Below are 20787 nucleotides of genomic sequence, written 5' to 3'. Positions count from 1 at the left end.
TGCACCTCTTTTGCCCCACACCTCTCATAGCCAGGGGCCCGCTACCTTCTCGGTTCACCTTTCAAATACAAATCCCCCGATATTCTTGGTGAACCTGACGTGAAATGAGCCGGGCAGGATGGAGATTCCAGCAAAGTTGATGCAATTTATTGAAGACTACAATTTCAATAGATTTGAAAAAAATTTAGCGACTGCAAATCTGTCAAAAATGTTGGGCTTAGTTCAGAGATGTTTGCAAGAAGTAAAAGCTATGAAGATGAAAGAGCATATTGATGATGCAGTGGAGATGGAACTTGATGCCATACATAAAGTATGGAATTTTCCAAGGACATGATCCAGATGGACTCCTTGCATGCTATCAAGCGGAGATGAAGAGCCGAGGAATTCTAGAAGATCGGATGATTTCGACCTTTAAGGAAGTTGTAACCTTCGAGTTTAAAGATAAGGTTCGAGAACTGGCAAACACATATCCCACACAATGGGACTATTTTGAAGATGGGTTTGTTCATGAAAGCTCAAAAGTTATCGAGTTGGCAATGAAGGAGATTAACGAACGAAGCCAGATTGTTTTCTATAAAGAAGAAGGGGATCATATGTAATTATGATCAATTTTGGGATCATATTTCTGCAAAAAGTAAAGCCAAGGAAAATACAGCTTCGGAAGTAGCAGATCCAACTTCAAAGGACCGTATTTTGAGCAACCTAGCAAAGGTACATAATGAATTTAATGCTGAAATAGACATATATGATTTTGCATGGATGTTACCTCGAATAATGGTTCTAGCAAAGAGCTAGACTGTACAATTTCTTTTTTTCAAGCTACTAACCTTGGCATGGGATGCTCTCAACAAGTCTATCAAGAAGATGAGCCACTACAAGATTCTAATGGATCTATCGGCACTATAGCTGAGCAGGGCAGCAGATTCACTACAGATGATTGCATAAATTAAGCTATTATATATACAATAGTTGATGAAGTGGCCAAGATTGTGGATCTAAGATAGGATGAGCATGAAGATTCCAATGAACCTATGGTTGCTCCTAGCAATATGCTTACTGATTCTATTATCACACTGAAGCAGATTCCATAATTAATGGTTTTTTGGCCCAATCTGAAGGAGAAGGTTATAGCAATATAGGAAAGCTTTGTGATGCATGTACCCCTGTAGAGGGGGTTCTTGATGAACCTTTTCAAAGTTATAATGTCTTGCTAAGTAGCATGGACACAGATGAGGAAGCAGAGGATGATATTGAAGATTGCCTGCATCAAGTTGATTGTGCACAGGATATTGACATGGATTTTACATCTATGCTTATATACGGGCTGCAAGAGGAGCCAACTCCTATAGCTTTGATGAATGTTGAGACTTCCAAGGGTGATTTTCCCAAGTATGCTATGGTTGAAGATCTTCAGGGTAAAGCTATTCTCCATTATCAACCTCAAAACCCAGGTAAAAATCTCTCTGATGATACAAGTCCAGAAAGTCCTAAGGTTTTTCATAATGGCTATGAAGCTAGAGGGGGTGATGATGCTAAACCATCCTTGATATTGCATAAAGTGCACAAGATTTCTCATTTCTTTGGACAATGTGCCAAATGTGGCTGGATTTGGATAGTATTCCTAGTAATTCTTATGTCAATGATGTCCTGGCTACCAGTAAAAGGGAATCAAAATTATTTAATGCTTGCTGGTAACGACCTTAAGTTACCAAAAGGTTATGAGATGTGGGTGTTGCACTATGCTTCAGGTGAAGCTTTAGTATATTGCGGAGCCTATCAATGCTATGTGATCTTAATGGTATTTGATCCAGGTGATTCGATAGATCTTCAAAAGCAGGTTCACTATGGATGGGTATTTTTGGGTATACATTGTGGTTTCTTTCTACTAGATCCTGGAATAGCATATTTGGAGAAGACATGCTTGAAGTTGATCGATTCAAGATATGTATGCTCATGTGGATATTATGATGCTCCACTATTGGGGCACTTTCTTATTATCCCATTTGATCCTGGGAGCTATTGAAGAGCAACTTGCAGATTTAAGGATAGCATTTATTTTCTTGTAGCAGGTTACTTGGCAGTAGATATGTTTTTGTATGTATGCTAAAACAGAAGTTTTTTTGGTTATATGATCAATAAGCTTACATGGCTAGCTTCTAGTTGGCATCTTTGGACAATTGTTATAGTATCTTCACATCTTTTGAGATGGTTGTGCTACCAGAACTTGAAGTAAAGGACTTGATGACCATTCCGTGTGTAGACAAAGTAAGGCATACTTGAGCTTGAAAAGGTTCCCTAAAGCGAGCAAATGGTCAAGCCGTGTGCATAAGTAATTGGAGCACTTGAGTCTGGCACGGTTCACTAAACAGTTTTTTCATAATTGAAAGCTTTGGAGATACGACCACTACGGTTCAAAGATTTGTGATGGGACAACAACCAGATAATTGAGCTAGACTATTGATGCTATGATTTAAACCTTATTTTGTTTTGCATGTCTTTACCAACTACGTGAGCTTGATAACAAGTAGCTTAAGATGTTTACAGAAGATGCAGCTTGAAGACCGGTTGGCACTGACCCGAGGCTGTGCAGGTTCAGAGGGGGAGGGGGTGAATGTCGTTCCACTCTGCTCCCATGACAAGAAAATGAGCAAAGGAATGCCAATCAGGTGTTTTTAAATCCTGCATGATTATTCAGCAGTTATAAGGGCTTGCTAACAAGTCAATTTTTAAGCTAAAAGTGTGCCAAATGGGGCTCTAAGGGCCAAAAGATGTCTTGGTAATGCTAAACGGTGAGTATGTTTGAAGTGATAATAGCAAGGATTTTATTGATCAAAGATGAAGTACTTGAAGTGCTCTACAGGCTTGTCTTTACGGCTCATCAATCGGAGCTACACATAAGAAGTTATGGCAGCTTGAAGTTTGAGTCGATGCAGATCCGTACCGGATTGGGCAACTACAGCTGAGGGGACAAATATGAAATGAATGCACACACCTGAAGTGTTCACTTTGTGGAGTGCATCGGTCTTTTTAGATCAGTGATTGGAGTTCTGGTTGCCAAGATATTAGCTGTTGAAGATTCAACGAGGGCCGGTTCCGTACTAGTCTGGTCCGCTCGGTCGGTGTTCCGTTTGGGAAATTTTGAGCTTCATCCAGGTTTTGAAATGCGGGAGCAGTAAGTGCTTGAGGAGTATCATGTCCAGAATGATGTCTTTTGGAATGCAATGATTGCATAATTAACCCAACAGAGGCAGGGCCAGGAAGCTGGACAAATGCAAGACGGGACAACTCTCCAAATGCAATTACGTACGCTTGTATCTTGAAGGCAAGCGGCACCATGCAAAATGATATGGGCATCAAATTCATGATGATATTGTTAGTCAATGGCTACTAGAGAAAGGGTGTCATGCAAAGTGTTGCCTTGGCCGATATGTATGCCATGTGTGGGGCCCAGGTGTAGTGCCCAAGGGCCATAATCTAAAGGCCGCCCACATGAATTAAATGGACGCCCAAAGGTGTTTTAATAAGGTCTTTTGTGTGTGAAAGAAAGAAACTTGTGGCGGGCAAGCAGTGAACAGAGAGCCGCGGCTCAGGCAGCGAGAGACGAGCTTGTGCAGGGCTGGGAAGGGGTCGGCTGAGGACGGCCAAGAGACGGGAACCGCCTAGCAGGCCAGGGTGCTCCGTTTGAGGCTGCTCCTGACGAAAACCGTGCAAGTCCGGAATCTACCCGCCACATCATCGAAGGGGTACCCATTAGCGACATCGCTAATGGGTAGGCCCCTTTTAGCAAGAAATAAAGTTCATGCAAGATATAAAATGGGAAGGGACTCTCTTTGAGCGGACTAGGATGCTTTTTTCCAACTCCCCTTCTCATTTTTGAGCTCTCTCTAAGAGCAAGCACTTAAGCTGGGATTTATTTCCTAAGCTCATAATCTTAAACTCTTTCATTGGATTATCATAAGCTCTTAGCCTAATCTCTTGAGCACAACCAAGCCTAAGCTCGTTTTTCCTTTAAACTTCCTATACTAATCCAGGCCTTGAGACCATAAGCTCGAGAACCCAAGCTAAGCTTTCATAAGACTCATTAGCCGAGATTAAATTAATCTCCTTAAGATAACCCAAAGCTCTCGATGATTAAGAGCTCTAAGCCAATGCTCCAGTCTCATTAAGCCAAACCAATCCTAAGTTCGATTTCATAAGCTTGATAAGCCGAGCCTAATCTCTCATAAGCCAAGCTTTCAATCTAATCTCAAACTCCTAAACCTAAGCCTAATCTCATAAGACGAGTCTAAGCTCTCATTAACCAAGCATAAGCTTGATTTCATTAATCACCCATTAGCCGAGCCAAATCTTGTACTCATTAATCTCTTAACCCAAGCCTAATCCTAATCTCGCCTAAGACATAATCCTAAGCTCGCCAAGCCATAATCTCCTAGCCGTTAACCTGGAATTAATCCGATAACCATAAACTGGATTGGACCACCCAAGGCTTTGGAAGTTGAAGGAGGAAGACAGTCCAAGGTAGTTTCTACTGATCGTCTTGATTATCACCTGGATTAAGAGGGATAAACTTTGTAAAGTGCATAAACATTTCCATTATTATTTGATTTAAATAGGGATACTGTGGCTTATTAGTCTTAAGCTAAACTGTTTGTTTTGAGCTCTGTTCCCGTTAATTGTATCTGCTGCACCTCTTTTCCCCCGCACCTCTCATAACCAGAGGCCCGGTGCCTTCCCGGCTCACCTTTCGAATACAAATCCCCCGACAACGCGCCAGCCCACACAGAGGATTCAGTCCAACCACTCGGCTATGCCTCACTGGCCGTGAAAGCATCACGAAAATATTTACAGATTCTGCTGTCGCGTCTTGTGAACGAGGAGGGAGGAGGAAGATTTAAAGAGAAATATTTGCCGTTGGGCTCGTCTGAACCCGAGCTAAGGAGACCAACATTCAGGCATGCCACGTGGTTCAACAAGAAGGAGTGGTGAATGTCAGGAGATGGGCCAAAGCAAGATGAGAAGAGAGAGAGAGAGAGAGAGAGAGAGAGAGAGAGAGAGAGAGAGAGAGAGAGAGAGAGAGAGGAGCCTTTGCTAGCTATATTCAGCAGGCAAAGACAAGCGAGCCGACAGATTCTCTGGAAGAAGGTGAGAAGCTCTCTCCAAGTGAGGCCAGAGATAAAGTGGGCGTTCCTGCTGATGAAGTAGTTGTTAAAATCCACTGAGTTGGGCTGCAGAAAGAAGTGGGCAACGATGGTGCTCACGTCGACACATGCCTTGGCGGGACGTAACATAGCTGAGGGTGACACTGAAGTTAGAATGTAGCAGATATATAGGTGTGGAGCTCACGTTCGATGATTGAGATATGCCAGTCGAGACCATGCTGCAGACGAGAGAGAGAGAGAGAGAGAGAGAGAGAGAGAGAGAGAGAGAGAGAGAGAGAGAGAGAGAGAGAGAGAGAGATTTTATTATAGTCCTGGAGGTCAAAAATGACCTATGGGACCAAAGTTACATGTGATGTAGTATGTGTATGGCTGATGAGTGACTCTCGATGCTCCAAAATTGTGGTGATGAGAGTCACAATGGAGAGCCCACACTTTGGCTGGGAGAGGAAAGTGTGTAGGTCTAAGTTATGGCTGAAAATGTGAGAGAAGCAAGTTCGGATGTGACCAAAAGCTGAGCACTCTAGTAATGTGTGGTACTCAGACTCTCGAACTTGCAGTGAGCACAATGTGCACAGTCAATTTGACTCTTCTCCATTGCCCCAACGCCCTATCTCGCATCGAAGGAAATGGGAGTTAAGCCGAATGGCTGCGATAGTGCGTATAACTGACAAGGGGATAGGCTCAAGCATGTAAGTGTGAGTAAGATTTCCTCTTTCACCAAAGAACACAATTTTGTAGTTGGGGGCAATACGGGTGGTGTAATGTATGAAGCGTGACCCACCGGATTTCTCCCAAGCCATAATACATTGGCGTTGTAGAGAAGCTTCATTCACTTGGGAGTCAATTGAAGCATCATGTAGCAAGTGTAATGCATCCCATCTCAAGTGTCTCATTGTTGTACACAATGCATGGCTTCTCCTTATGATTGGTTTTCACAAGCATAGCATTTGTCATAAAATCTAATATCTAACCAACCCAAATGATTTTCTCATATTAAATTGATCACTTAATGTGGGAGAATAAACGGGAACAAGTGTTAAGATATAGATATGTGCTTATAGATCTATCTCAACACGGGGCCAATAGTAAAGGGGCCCAAATGGGAGATGGTCTATCAAGAGCAAGGCTAACCAATGGAGCATAAGACCTTAGGGTTAGCTTCATTGAAGACCTCCAATAATGTGTGTAAAAGTCCTTTGACCTTAGGTAAGCTAGGGCTGAGAGCTTGAGGTGGGAACCCGGCCCAAGCTCGAGGTGTTTGTCCTGCTTGAGGTGCTTGTCGTGCTTGAGGTGTTTGTCCTGCTTGAGGTGCTTGATTAAGGTGCTTGAGGTGCTTGACTTACTCCATGCTTGAGGTGCTTGACTTGCCGCTTGATTAAGGTGCTTGAGGTGCCTTGACATGCTTGCCTGAGATGCTTGTGGGAATACCCCCTAGTCCAAGTGCTTTGTCATGCTTGATGACTAAGGTTCTTGAGCTCCTAAAGTCAAAAGCATCCCTACAAGAGGGGGGGCGAGCCCTTTTCCTAGGGATTAGAGAGAGAACACACACTCACACTCACAAGGGAAGCCCCAGCTTGAAGAGGCAGCAAGGACACTTGTCAACATTTGGTCTTTATGAATATCTAGTCATGCCTTTTGGCTTGACTAATGCACCAGCTACTTTCAATCGTCTCATGAAGATAATTTTTAGACCATATCGTAAATTCACTGGAGTGTTCTTTGATGATATCATCATCTACTCCAAGTCTTTGGAGGAACATAAGTAACATCTCCAAGTGATTTTTCAAGCCTTGAGGGAGAACAAACTTTTTCTCAACCAAAAGAAAAGTGAATTCTTCCTTCAAGAGATTCAATATCTAGGTCATATTATCTCTCACGATGGTATTCGTATGGATCCATCAAAGTTATAGGTAATAAAATCATGGCCTAACCCAAGGAATCTACATGAGCTAAGAAGCTTTATTGGTATGTGTGCATACTATAGACGCTTCATAGCAAAATTCTCTCAAGTAGCAGGACCACTACACGACTTAGCAAAGAAGAACGTTAAGTTTGTATGGACTGCTAAGGAGAAAAATGCTTTTGAAAAACTCAAAGAGAAGCTTACTTCCCAACCAGTCCTCGTGCTTCCGGATCTCTCAAAACCATTTGAGGTCCAATGTGATGCTTGTGGTGATTGCCTTGGAGCGGTTTTGCTTCAAGAAGGGCATGCCATAGCATATGAGAGCCGAAGGCTCAATAGTGATGAACGAGTCTTGGGCATTTATGAGAAAGAGCTTTTAGCTGTTCTACATGCCCTAGACACATGGAAGCACTACCTATTAGGGACTCCATTTATCCTACGAACCGACCACCAAAGTCTCAAGTATTTCATGACGCAGACCAAGCTTTCCGACAAACAAATGAGGTGGGCAAATTTTCTTTCGCAATTTAATTTCCATATTGCTCACATAGCTGGTAAGCACAATCAAGTTGCCAATGCACTTTCACGACGACCAAAAGTTAATGCGGTGTCTATAGCTACTCACAATGATCTATCCTCTATGATAGATGAGTATGCTACTGACCCTGACTTTAGAGACATAATGTCCGCCCTTGCGTTGGGGAAGAAAGAGGAACCATTCACCTTGCAGGATGGTTATCTTCTCCACGGAAATAGGCTATGTGTTACCCATTCCCTTCGTGAGAAGGTTATGTATGAATCCCATGCTCCTCCATATGCAAGGCATAGAGGTATTCAACCTACTCTCCGAGGAGTAGAGACGTATTTCTATTGGCCTACCATGAAAGTGAACATACAAGAGTATGTTTCAAAATGTGTAGTATGCCAAAAGACCAAGTATGATAGAGGGAAGCAACCTGGATTACTCCAACCATTGCCTATTCCAAATTCACCATGGGAGAGTATATCCATGGATTTCATCTTTGGATTACCCAAGTCTATCCATGGGAATACAGGAATATGGACAATAGTCGACAGGTTTAGCAAGCAAGCACATTTTATTCCTGTCAAAAAGACTATTAAGGCACATCAAATGGCAACTCTCTTCATATCACAGATTTTCAAGCACCATGGATTACCCACATCCATCGTGTTAGATAGAGATCCTAGAATGACGAGTAATTTCTGGAAAGGTCTCTTTGAAAATCTAGGAACAAGATTGAATTTCTCTTCGGCCTATCACCCACAAACGGATGGCCAAAGTGAGATAGCCAATCTTACGATACTCGATCTACTCAAGACTTATGTTACCGAAGCAGATCAACGCTCACAATGGGAAAAGTATTTACCTCTAGTAGAGTATGCCTACAAAAATACTGTACTTACTTCTACGGGGAAAGCACCTTTCGAAATCATAGAGGGAAGACCTAAAAGTCCGTTGCTACTCAAAGTACATGGGAAGATCCTCGCCGCCGATGAGTATAGCCGTGACCTACAAGAATCTTTTCAAACGATTAGGGAGGCTATAGCCATCTCTCAACAAACGCAAAAAGTTGCTGCTGATAAGCACAGAAGAGCCTTAATGTTGAAAGAAAATGATTGGGTCTTACTCAAGTTTCCTAAGGCTCGATTAAGGCAAACGACGAGCAAAACTCCTATGGGCCATCAAAAGTATTATGCTAAACTAGAAAAAAGATACTATGGTCCTTTCCAAATCTTGAAGCCCATCAATGAGACGGCTTATCAACTCAAGTTGCCCAACCATTGGCTTATACACAATGCCTTTCATGTAAGCCTACTTAAGCCCTACAAAGGAGAGCCACCAACTGAACCAATTATTGAAGACCCTCCCGAAGTTGAAGACCAAGAAGAGGTACTACAAGCCGAAGCTGTCCTTCGCCATGAAGACAAGGTACTACGACATGGTAAGATAATCCGACGGTATCTTATTAAGTTCAAAAATTATCCTTTTGAAGATGCTAAATGGATGCAAGGAGTACAACTTAAGGATAGTATGAACCTTGTCAATGCTTACAATGCTACATTAGAGTAAGCAAATGTACAACTCTCTTTTAAATGACTCATGTTTTTGTCTTATAAGACTAATCCTCTTTTTAATTGTGCACAAATTTAACTAGTATGCATGCTTAGAATCATGTTTGTGATGACGACGTCTCTCAAACACCAAGTAGAATTTGTCACTCTACTTTGGGAGAATGAAATGGACTAAAGAGCAGACATGCTTGCGGCAGCTATGTCTCCCAAGCACCAAATGGATTAGTCATCCATCTTGGAAAGATGTCGTAGCGTAAAAAAGGGATCCTCTACCCGCTGAGTACGATTGACTAATGACTAAGCCTTTATCTCTTCTACCTCATAGTCGAGGACGACTATGATTTCAAGAGAGAGGTAATGTCATAAAATCTAATATCTAACCAACCCAAATGATTTTCTCATATTAAATTGATCACTTAATGTGGGAGAATAAACGGGAACAAGTGTTAAGATATAGATATGTGCTTATAGATCTATCTCAACACGGGGCCAATAGTAAAGGGGCCCAAATGGGAGATGGTCTATCAAGAGCAAGGCTAACCAATGGAGCATAAGACCTTAGGGTTAGCTTCATTGAAGACCTCCAATAATGTGTGTAAAAGTCCTTTGACCTTAGGTAAGCTAGGGCTGAGAGCTTGAGGTGGGAACCCGGCCCAAGCTCGAGGTGTTTGTCCTGCTTGAGGTGCTTGTCGTGCTTGAGGTGTTTGTCCTGCTTGAGGTGCGTGATTAAGGTGCTTGAGGTGCTTGACTTACTCCATGCTTGAGGTGCTTGACTTGCCGCTTGATTAAGGTGCTTGAGGTGCCTTGACATGCTTGCCTAAGCTGCTTGTGGGAATACCCCCTAGTCCAAGTGCTTTGTCATGCTTGATGACTAAGGTGCTTGAGCTCCTGAAGTCAAAAGCATCCCTACAAGAGGGGGGGTGAGCCCTTTTCCTAGGGATTAGAGAGAGAACACACACTCACACTTACAAGGGAAGCCCCAGCTTGAAGAGGCAGCAAGGACACTTGTCAAGTTCCTCCTCATGTTGCCCTCATGGTGTGCCTGAAGCCTATTGGTTGGCCACCCAAGGGGTCCAATGATAATTTAGGATATTTAATTAATTGATTTTGCATTTATCAAGTTCTCTCTCTCAAAGGGGAAAGGGGGACACTTGTCCCAAGGCTACCCATGTTGCTTGTAATGGCTCCTGCTTGTGATTGGCTAGACTTGGAGGGGTCCAATGAGCTTCAAGCATGAGCTACAAGGGGGGGTCGACCCAAGCAAGCTAGGGGGGTTCTTAGGGGGTATACTCACCCACACACACTCACAAACACTCTCATTGTGTACTATGCAAAGTGCAAGAACTCCCTCTCCTTCTCCAAGCAAGTAGAGGTTGAGAGCCTACACCAACACTCTTGGCTATGGAGTGCAAATCCATCCAAGAGCCATGCTTCAATGCTTGAGCTTGCCATCTATTTCTTCTTCATTACTATGCTTTTATGTATGCTAGCACAAGAGTTATGATAAGTGAGGAACTAGCTCTTTCTCATATGAAATGTTTCTTCTTCCTCTTCCCTACCCTCATTCCCTGCTAGCTCTCTCCACCTTCGAAGGTGTTTGAGGTCTTGGGACTGAGGCTTGGTATAGTTAAAGCTTTCTTCAAGTTTAGGTTATGCTATGATGGTGATGCATGAAGCTTTCCATATTCATTGCTTCACCTAGGTCACAAGGAACACAAAGAATGTATTGTAACAAGTCTCTCTTTATGGGAGAAATCATAATACAAATGCCTATTGGAGGGGGGACCGGCTCCACGTAAATCCGGTCCTCAACTGTTGTCATGTTCTCTAAATTCTCTCTCTTGCAAAAGTATTGTCTATGCCAAGTTAACTAATTGCTATGATTATGTTGCTATCTTCAATTATGTCAACCCACTATGCTCACAAAATCATTTCTTGAAAGTACTCTCATTAAATTCCGCTACTCTCAAATTGAATAGGCAAATTCCATTACATTGGTATCAGAGCATTTGGTTTCTGTTTTCTTGCTTAAGAAGAGAGGTCCTTAAGTAGCCTATAAATGGTTGATGTTGTTAATTATAATAGAGTAAGTGGAACTGGGATCTAATATCGGTTTTGTTAAGCCCACTATGTGGGGGATGGTGCACACCTCGGGAGCTTTGGAGTTAATAATGGAGTCTTTTTAGACTTGCCTACGGCTTTACCATTATTGAGCCATAAGAAGTCTGAAAGGAGCTAGCCCTTGGCAACTCTGCTATGTTAGACCTACTCCTCTACTCTCGATAATTAACCACTTTGAGCCGTGGGTGTAGATACTTAAGAGCCGATTTTCAAAGGCTAAGAGAATTGGCAACTAAGGTTTTGTATTGCCAAAGCATACACTAAGTATAAACAATTTTGTTAACATGGCTGACAATAATCAAGAGAGTAGAATGAACATTGATAGCTTTGATTTTGCACATGAAGGTGCTAATGATGATGCTCCCATGTTTGTGAATTATCTCGTCACTAGGTTGCAACAAGCTATGGGCAACCCTGCTTTGCAAGCCGAAGTTACTCAACAACTTCGTGCTTATGGAATTTCCGTTCCTCTCCTCGAGGAGAGAGAGCTTAGGAGGCCTCTTGAAGAGACCCCCAAAAGAAGACTCTCTCCCATTCGAGAGGAGGAATCCAAAGAGAAAGAAAGCAATGACAGTCTAAGTTCTTCTGAAGATGTGGCTCCACGAAGATGGCAGTCTAGACGATCGCCTACTCCTCCCAAGAGGAAAAGAGCAACCTATAGTCCTTCTCCTCATCACTCTGAAAGGCAAGAGAGGAAACAAAAGAAGAAAAGGGCTAGGAAGAGGTCACCCTCTTCTCCTTCTTCTTCACCTTCCTCCTCTTCCGATGAAAGTTATGGCTATTCTCCTAGAGAATACAAGAGGGGAGGACATCGCAAATCATTTCCTGCATGGCGAAGGTCACAAAAGCTAAAGAAGTTCAAGGAGGGAGGAAAGAGTATCTCTTTTCTCACCTACGATGGCACCTTTGGTGCTACCGATAAAGTGTTGGCCTTCATCCAGCAATTTGATGCGGACTTTGGGGACGAGGGCTTCACAGAGTCCTCCAAGCTACGCCATGTAGCTATGCACTTCCAAAAATTAGCTCGTCAATGGTGGGCTAGCCTTCGTGGCAATGGAGAAGCCCCAAAGACATGGAAAACTCTAGGAGTTTCCATCATGAAGCAATTTCTTCCAAGCGATACTAAAGATAAAGTTCTTACCGAATGGCGCGGCTTGAAGATTCTCTCTCATGAGTCTATCAACAAGTATGTAGACAAGTTTTGGGATTTACATCTCAAACCTACTGTCTTTCAAAAGATAGACTTTGCCGAGCAAAGACAACAATTCTGTGCGGAATTACCTGAAGAGATGGCCGAATACATCAACTCTCAACGGCCTGGTACTATTACCGAAGTAATCCATCACACCATGGTTGCTTCACGCATCAATTTCCATCAAGGGGCTAGACGTAATGTCAAGCCCATGGAAAACAAAGATAAAAATGATGCAAAGGGGAAATCCAATGCTCAAAATAATTCCCAAGGCACTTCCAACAACAACAATTGGTCCAAGGAGAAGGGAGTTTACAAAGGTAAAAACAAACTCTCTCCTGAAGAGCTTGAAGCTTTTCGCAAGGACCATAAATGTTTCAAGTGTGGGGAGCAAGGACATGGCCATCGTTCTTGCCCCAAGAAGAATACTCGCAATGAGACTCCTAGGGCTTCCACCATCAAAGCTCCAAAAGAGGATGCTCATTGCAAAGGATCATCACTCTCCTATGCTTGGGGAAAGGTAAGAGAGCATGATTCCTTCATCTTGTTTGACCCTGGCTCTACTCTCAACTTCATATCAATAGAGTTGGCCACCAAGTTGGGCATTCAAGCTTTTGAGATGGGAGATATAGTAACAGCTGATGCAGCTTTCAAGGGACAACAAGCCTCCGTTACTCCCTTGATTGGGAAGTTGAGGCTTCATGTCCAAAGCTATGTCGACAAAGAAGACTTCTTCATCTCTCCTCTCCAACATCAGGATGTTATCCTAGGGGCACCATGGTTTGATCGCATGGCTGCCAACATGAAGTTCCCTGAAAGGAGAATTTATTTCACCTACAGGGGAAAGAACATGTATATAGATGCTAGTGAGCGTGGTCGCACTATTCCACTTGTAAATCCTCTTTCTTTTGATAAATCAATGAAGAGCTCAGTTTCTACGTACATGATTTATGTCAAAGAGTCTCTAAAAGCTAATAATGTTTCATCAAATGAAAATGATAGGAATCAAGAAGAGTTAGACTTGTCTACTTTTCTAAAAGGATTCCAAGATGTGTTCATCGATGATATCCCTATGGACCTACCTCCAAAACGAGGGGATGATGACCATCGTATTGAGCTCCTTCCAGGAAGCTCACCGCCTAACAAACCTCCTTATCGAGTCTCACAAGCTCAACAAGAGGAGATTATGAGGCAAGTACAGGAATTGGTAGACAAAGGGATGGTGAAGCCTAGTTCCTCTCCCTTTTGTTCTCCAGTCCTTTTAGTGCAAAAGAAAGATGGTACATACCGTATGTGTGTGGACTATCGAGCACTAAACCATATCACTATCAAAAACAGATTTCCCGTGCCTCGGGTAGAAGATCTGTTTGATAAGCTACAAGGCTCTACCTACTTCAGTAGGATTGACCTTAAGAGTGGCTATCATCAAATAAGGATAGTGGATGAAGATATCCTAAAGACTGCGTTTCGCACAACATTTGGTCTTTATGAATATCTAGTCATTCCTTTTGGCTTGACTAATGCACCAACTACTTTCAATCGTCTCATGAAGATAATTTTTAGACCATATCGTAAATTCACTGGAGTGTTCTTTGATGATATCATCATCTACTCCAAGTCTTTGGAGGAACATAAGCAACATCTCCAAGTGATTTTTCAAGCCTTGAGGGAGAACAAACTTTTTCTCAACCAAAAGAAAAGTGAATTCTTCCTTCAAGAGATTCAATATCTAGGTCATATTATCTCTCACGATGGTATTCGTATGGATCCATCAAAGTTAGAGGTAATAAAATCATGGCCTAACCCAAGGAATCTACATGAGCTAAGAAGCTTTATTGGTATGTGTGCATAATAGACGCTTCATAGCAAAATTCTCTCAAGTAGCAGGACCACTACATGACTTAACAAAGAAGAACGTTAAGTTTGTATGGACTGCTAAGGAGCAAAATGCTTTTGAAAAACTCAAAGATAAGCTTACTTCCCAACTAGTCCTCGTGCTTCCGGATCTCTTAAAACCATTTGAGGTCCAATGTGATGCTTGTGGTGATTGCCTTGGAGCGGTTTTGCTTCAAGAAGGGCATGCCATAGCATATGAGAGCCGAAGGCTCAATAGTGATGAACGAGTCTTGGGCATTTATGAGAAAGAGCTTTTAGCTGTTCTACATGCCCTAGACACATGGAAGCACTACCTATTAGGGACTCCATTTATCCTACGAACCGACCACCCAAGTCTCAAGTATGTCATGACGCAAACCAAGCTTTCCGACAAACAAATGAGGTGGGCAAATTTTCTTTCGCAATTTAATTTCCATATTGCTCACATAGCTGGTAAGCACAATCAAGTTGCCGATGCACTTTCACGACGACCAAAAGTTAATGCGGTGTCTATAGCTACTCACAATGATCTATCCTCTATGATAGATGAGTATGCTACTGACCCTGACTTTAGAGACATAATGTCAGCCCTTGCGTTGGGGAAGAAAGAGGAACCATTCACCTTGCAGGATGGTTATCTTCTCCACGGAAATAGGCTATGTGTTACCCATTCCCTTCGTGAGAAGGTTATGTATGAATCCCATGCTCCTCCATATGCAGGGCATAGAGGTATTCAACCTACTCTCCGAGGAGTAGAGACGTATTTCTATTGCCCTACCATGAAAGTGGACATACAAGAGTATGTTTCAAAATGTGCAATATGCCAAAAGACCAAGTATGATAGAGGGAAGCAACCTGGATTACTCCAACCATTGCCTATTCCAAATTCACCATGGGAGAGTATATCCATGGATTTCATCTTTGGATTACCCAAGTCTATCCATGGGAATACAGGAATATGGACAATAGTCGACAGGTTTAGCAAGCAAGCACATTTTATTCCTGTCAAAAAGACTATTAAGGCACATCAAATGGCAACTCTCTTCATATCACAGATTTTCAAGCACCATGGATTACCCACATCCATCGTGTCAGATAGAGATCCTAGAACGACCAGTAATTTCTCGAAAGGTCTCTTTGAAAATCTAGGAACAAGATTGAATTTCTCTTCGGCCTATCACCCACAAACGGATGGCCAAAGTGAGATAGCCAATCTTAGGATACTCGATCTACTCAAGACTTATGTTACCGAAGTAGATCAACGCTCACAATGGGAAAAGTATTTACCTCTAGTAGAGTATGCCTACAATAATACTGTACTTACTTCTACGGGGAAAGCACCTTTCGAGATCATAGAGGGAAGACCTAAAAGTCCGTTGCTACTCAAAGTACATGGGAAGATCTTCGCCACCGATGAGTATAGCCGTGACCTACAAGAATCTTTTCAAAAGATTAGGGAGGCTATAGCCATCTCTCAACAAAGGCAAAAAGCTGCTGCTGATAAGCACAGAAGAGCCTTAATGTTGAAAGAAAATGATTGGGTCTTACTCAAGTTTCCTAAGGCTCGATTAAGGCAAACGACGGGCAAAAATCCTACGGGCCATCAAAAGTATTATGCTAAACTAGCAAAAAGATACTATGGTCCTTTCCAAATCTTGAAGCCCATCAATGAGATGGCTTATCAACTCAAGTTGCCCAACCATTGGCTTATACACAATGCCTTTCATGTAAGCCTACTTAAGCCCTACAAAGGAGAGCCACCAACTCAACCAATTATTGAAGACCCTCCCGAAGTTGAAGACCAAGAAGAGGTACTACAAGCCGAAGCTGTCCTTCGGCATGAAGACAAGGTACTACGACATGGTAAGATAATCCGACGGTATCTTATTAAGTTCAAAAATTATCCTTTTGAAGATGCTAAATGGATGCAAGGAGTACAACTTAAGGATAGTATGAACCTTGTCAATGCTTACAATGCTACATTAGAGTAAGCAAATGTACAACTCTCTTTTAAATGACTCATGTTTTTGTCTTATAAGACTAATCCTCTTTTTAATTGTGCACAAATTTAACTAGTATGCATGCTTAGAATCATGTTTGTGATGACGACGTCTCTCAAACACCAAGTAGAATTTGTCACTCTACTTTGGGAGAATGAAATGGACTAAAGAGCAGACATGCTTGCGGCAGCTATGTCTCCCAAGCACCAAATGGATTAGTCATCCATCTTGGAAAGATGTCGTAGGGTAAAAAAGGGATCCTCTACCCGCTGAGTACGATTGACTAATGACTAAGCCTTTATCTCTTCTACCTCATAGTCGAGGACGACTATGATTTCAAGAGAGAGGTAATGTCATAAAATCTAATATCTAACCAACCCAAATGATTTTCTCATATTAAATTGATCACTTAATGTGGGAGAATAAACGGGAACAAGTGTTAAGATATAGATATGTGCTTATAGATCTATCTCAACACGGGGCCAATAGTAAAGGGGCCCAAATGGGAGATGGTCTATCAAGAGCAAGGCTAACCAATGGAGCATAAGACCTTAGGGTTAGCTTCATTGAAGACCTCCAATAATGTGTGTAAAAGTCCTTTGACCTTAGGTAAGCTAGGGCTGAGAGCTTGAGGTGGGAACCCGGCCCAAGCTCGAGGTGTTTGTCTTGCTTGAGGTGCTTGTCGTGCTTGAGGTGTTTGTCCTGCTTGAGGTGCTTGATTAAGGTGCTTGAGGTGCTTGACTTACTCCATGCTTGAGGTGCTTGACTTGCCGCTTGATTAAGGTGCTTGAGGTGCCTTGACATGCTTGCCTAAGCTGCTTGTGGGAATACCCCCTAGTCCAAGTGCTTTGTCATGCTTGATGACTAAGGTTCTTGAGCTCCTAAAGTCAAAAGCATCCCTACAAGAGGGGGGGCGAGCCCTTTTCCTAGGGATTAGAGAGAGAACACACACTCACACTCACAAGGGAAGCCCCAGCTTGAAGAGGCAGCAAGGACACTTGTCAAGTTCCTCCTCATGTTGCCCTCATGGTGTGCCTGAAGCCTATTGGTTGGCCACCCAAGGGGTCCAATGATAATTTAGGATATTTAATTAATTGATTTTGCATTTATGTCCTCTCTCTCAAAGGGGAAAGGGGGACACTTGTCCCAAGGCTACCCATGTTGCTTGTAATGGCTTCTGCTTGTGATTGGCTAGACTTGGAGGGGTCCAATGAGCTTCAAGTATGAGCTACAAGGGGGGGTCGACCCAAGCAAGCTAGGGGGGTTCTTAGGGGGTATACTCACCCACACACACTCACAAACACTCTCATTGTGTACTATGCAAAGTGCAAGAACTCCCTCTCCTTCTCCAAGCAAGTAGAGGTTGAGAGCCTACACCAACACTCTTGGCTATGGAGTGCAAATCCATCCAAGAGCCATGCTTCAATGCTTGAGCTTGCCATCTATTTCTTCTTCATTACTATGCTATTATGTATGCTAGCACAAGAGTTATGATAAGTGAGGAACTAGCTCTTTCTCGTATGAAATGTTTCTTCTTCCTCTTCCCTACCCTCATTCCCTGCTAGCTCTCTCCACCTTCGAAGGTGTTTGAGGTCTTGGGACTGAGGCTTGGTATAGTTAAAGCTTTCTTCAAGTTTAGGTTATGCTATGATGGTGATGCATGAAGCTTTCCATCTTCATTGCTTCACCTAGGTCACAAGGAACACAAAGAATGTATTGTAACAAGTCTCTCTTTATGGGAGAAATCATAATACAAATGCCTGTTGGAGGGGGGACCGGCTCCACGTAAATCCGGTCCTCAACTGTTGTCATGTTCTCTAAATTCTCTCTCTTGCAAAAGTATTGTCTATGCCAAGTTAACTAATTGCTATGATTATGTTGCTATCTTCAATTATGTCAACCCGCTATGCTCACAAAATCATTTCTTGAAAGTACTCTCATTAAATTCCGCTACTCTCAAATTGAATAGGCAAATTCCATTACAACCTTTGTTTTGGATTCCTTCACAATCAGCCCACTATGAAAGAAAAATCTCTCAAGGACAACCATAAGCTTTTGTGCATCTTCTAAAGTGTGTGATAGAAGCACTTCATCCACATACAACAAAAGCATGATTACCACATTGCAAATAGTGACCTCTTCAATGCCTTCTTCTTGCATAAAGTCAAGTACCATTGGTTCCAATTGATCGATGCATAGACCAAAGAGAGTTGGTGACAACGGACATAATTGTTTAACCCCAATAGTGCTTACAAAAATTTCTGAAATTTCTCTTCCCATGCGCAATTGACAAATTGCGCATGCGCAATTGACAATTGACAAATCACCTTCTCATAGATTCGAGAAACCACAAGCATAAACTCACTTGGCACTTGGAGTTCTTCCATCCTTCTCCACAAATTGTTAGGTGGAATCATACCAAAGGATTTCTTAAAGTCCACAAAACAACAATACAATCGCTTGACAAGATGATCCATGGTGTTATGGCATCGACGAAAACCCGCTTGTCTCTTTATACGCTTGTCATTATCTTCAGTCCAATCACTCAATTTCATCTCCATTATGCACCCAAACAACTTTTCCATAAGAGAACCAATCATTATAGTCCGGTAGTTGTTTACATTCTTTACATCCCCTCCTTTATGCAAAGGCTTAACCCAATTAGTATTCCAATCATAATGCATACCATGTTGAAGTGCAAGGTTAAACATATCACACATCCACTCATGGGTCAAATCTCCCGTCCATTTGATCATCTCCGGCTTGATACCTTGAAGATCTCCCGCTTTGCGAGTGGCCAACTTTTCAAGCCCACCGCATATATCTTCAATAGTTCAAAAAGAGGGCATATATGGGAGTGAACCATAAAATGAAAATTTTTCAGCATTTGCTTGCTCATATAATTTCCTATAATGTGTGTACATATCCACAAGACTCAAGTTGCCAAAATTCTCAACCCGCTTGCTCCTCAAGTTTGTCCAAAATCTTCCACATGCATGTGCCTTTTCTTGGACTTGAAAAAGTTGTTGCTTTACTTCCCATCTGTTTCTCTTCTTTTGAATCAATGCCTTGTATATATGCAAATGACTTTGATAGTTGTCTTTGTCCATAGTTGCATCAAGCTTTATCAAGGACTTTCGAGCATCTTGATATTCTTTATCAAACCACCTTTTGCGTAATCTATTTTTGTTGATACCATGGAGATGCTTTATAGCAAAGCATTCTTCGGCACAAGAACAAATAACTTTTTTGAAAGCTTCCCATTTAGTTTCCAATGGTTCATCATATTGAAGGTTCTTCATCCATAATTTTTGCTCAACCATTTCAATGCACATTGGTGCCTGTTTGAAATCCTACATAGTAATAATTTATCTTTCCTTTGGCTGAGATTATCATGCTTAGTTACTTCTCCACATGAAAAGTCAATATATAAGGTGCGATGGTCAGATTCCGGGATCCATTGCCCAAACATAAAACTCTTTATGCAATACATGATGGCTTCGGAGAGTAGCATATAGTCAATCACACTATCACCATTATGTCTCCTACATGTAAATCCATTGGTTCCACTCCATAAAGATACACCATTGGCAATGAGCATACCTGTGCTATTACACATGTGTAAAAGTAACTTTCCATAGTGATCCGGCTCTTTCTCATCCATTAAATAACGATCATACAAGTGAACTTCCTCAAACTCCCTTGAAATGTATGGCCTCTTCTAATACAATAATATCACCTTCACCTTTGAAATAAGCAATGTACTCTTCTAAATCAAAAAATGGATGATCTCTATCTATGCAAACATAAAAGGGGGAATCATGATGAGGAATGTAGCAACCGGCTACAAAAATGGGTGCTTTTTTTGGTGTCATAATTTCCAGCCATACATAACGTTTGTACTTGTCATCTTTTACAATTGATACAAAATCTTCGAATCATTTCTTAACCATACATGCTACCCCTCCTTGTTCTCTTTGTTGCTTAAGATTCTTTGACCACATCAATGAATGTACATTGTAATTCTCCAAGCTATTAATCCTTTGTGTATCATGATCCCAAGTTTCAACAAGAAGTACAACATCGGCTTTGCTTGTTAGTTCATCAATGTCAACCTCCGCATTCCATGGTATCCATTACAATTCCAAAAGCATATTTTCAATTGTAACTCGGTCTCATAGGTCACACATCCCTATTTGCTGGAGGGACTTGCCTCCTCCTTGGGCACATTTTCTTCATGAGAGATCTCCTTGTTTTTCTTATTCTTTTCCTCATATGCCTTGCGACGCATATTTTGTTGCTTAATAATGCGATCTTCACACACAAAACATTTTGTATCTCTCAAATAGATCCAACTATTATCAAGGATAATCTTTCGCTTGGTCTCATCCGGCATGGTGCATACAATTGGCCGTTCTCCCGAGCAAGGAGCTCCTTGCTTCC

This window comes from Adiantum capillus-veneris, chromosome 16 (assembly GCF_014529385.1).
Source record: "Adiantum capillus-veneris isolate H3 chromosome 16, ASM1452938v2, whole genome shotgun sequence".
Classification (NCBI taxonomy): domain Eukaryota; kingdom Viridiplantae; phylum Streptophyta; class Polypodiopsida; order Polypodiales; family Pteridaceae; genus Adiantum; species Adiantum capillus-veneris.
Note: the sequence above shows the minus strand (reverse complement) of the source record.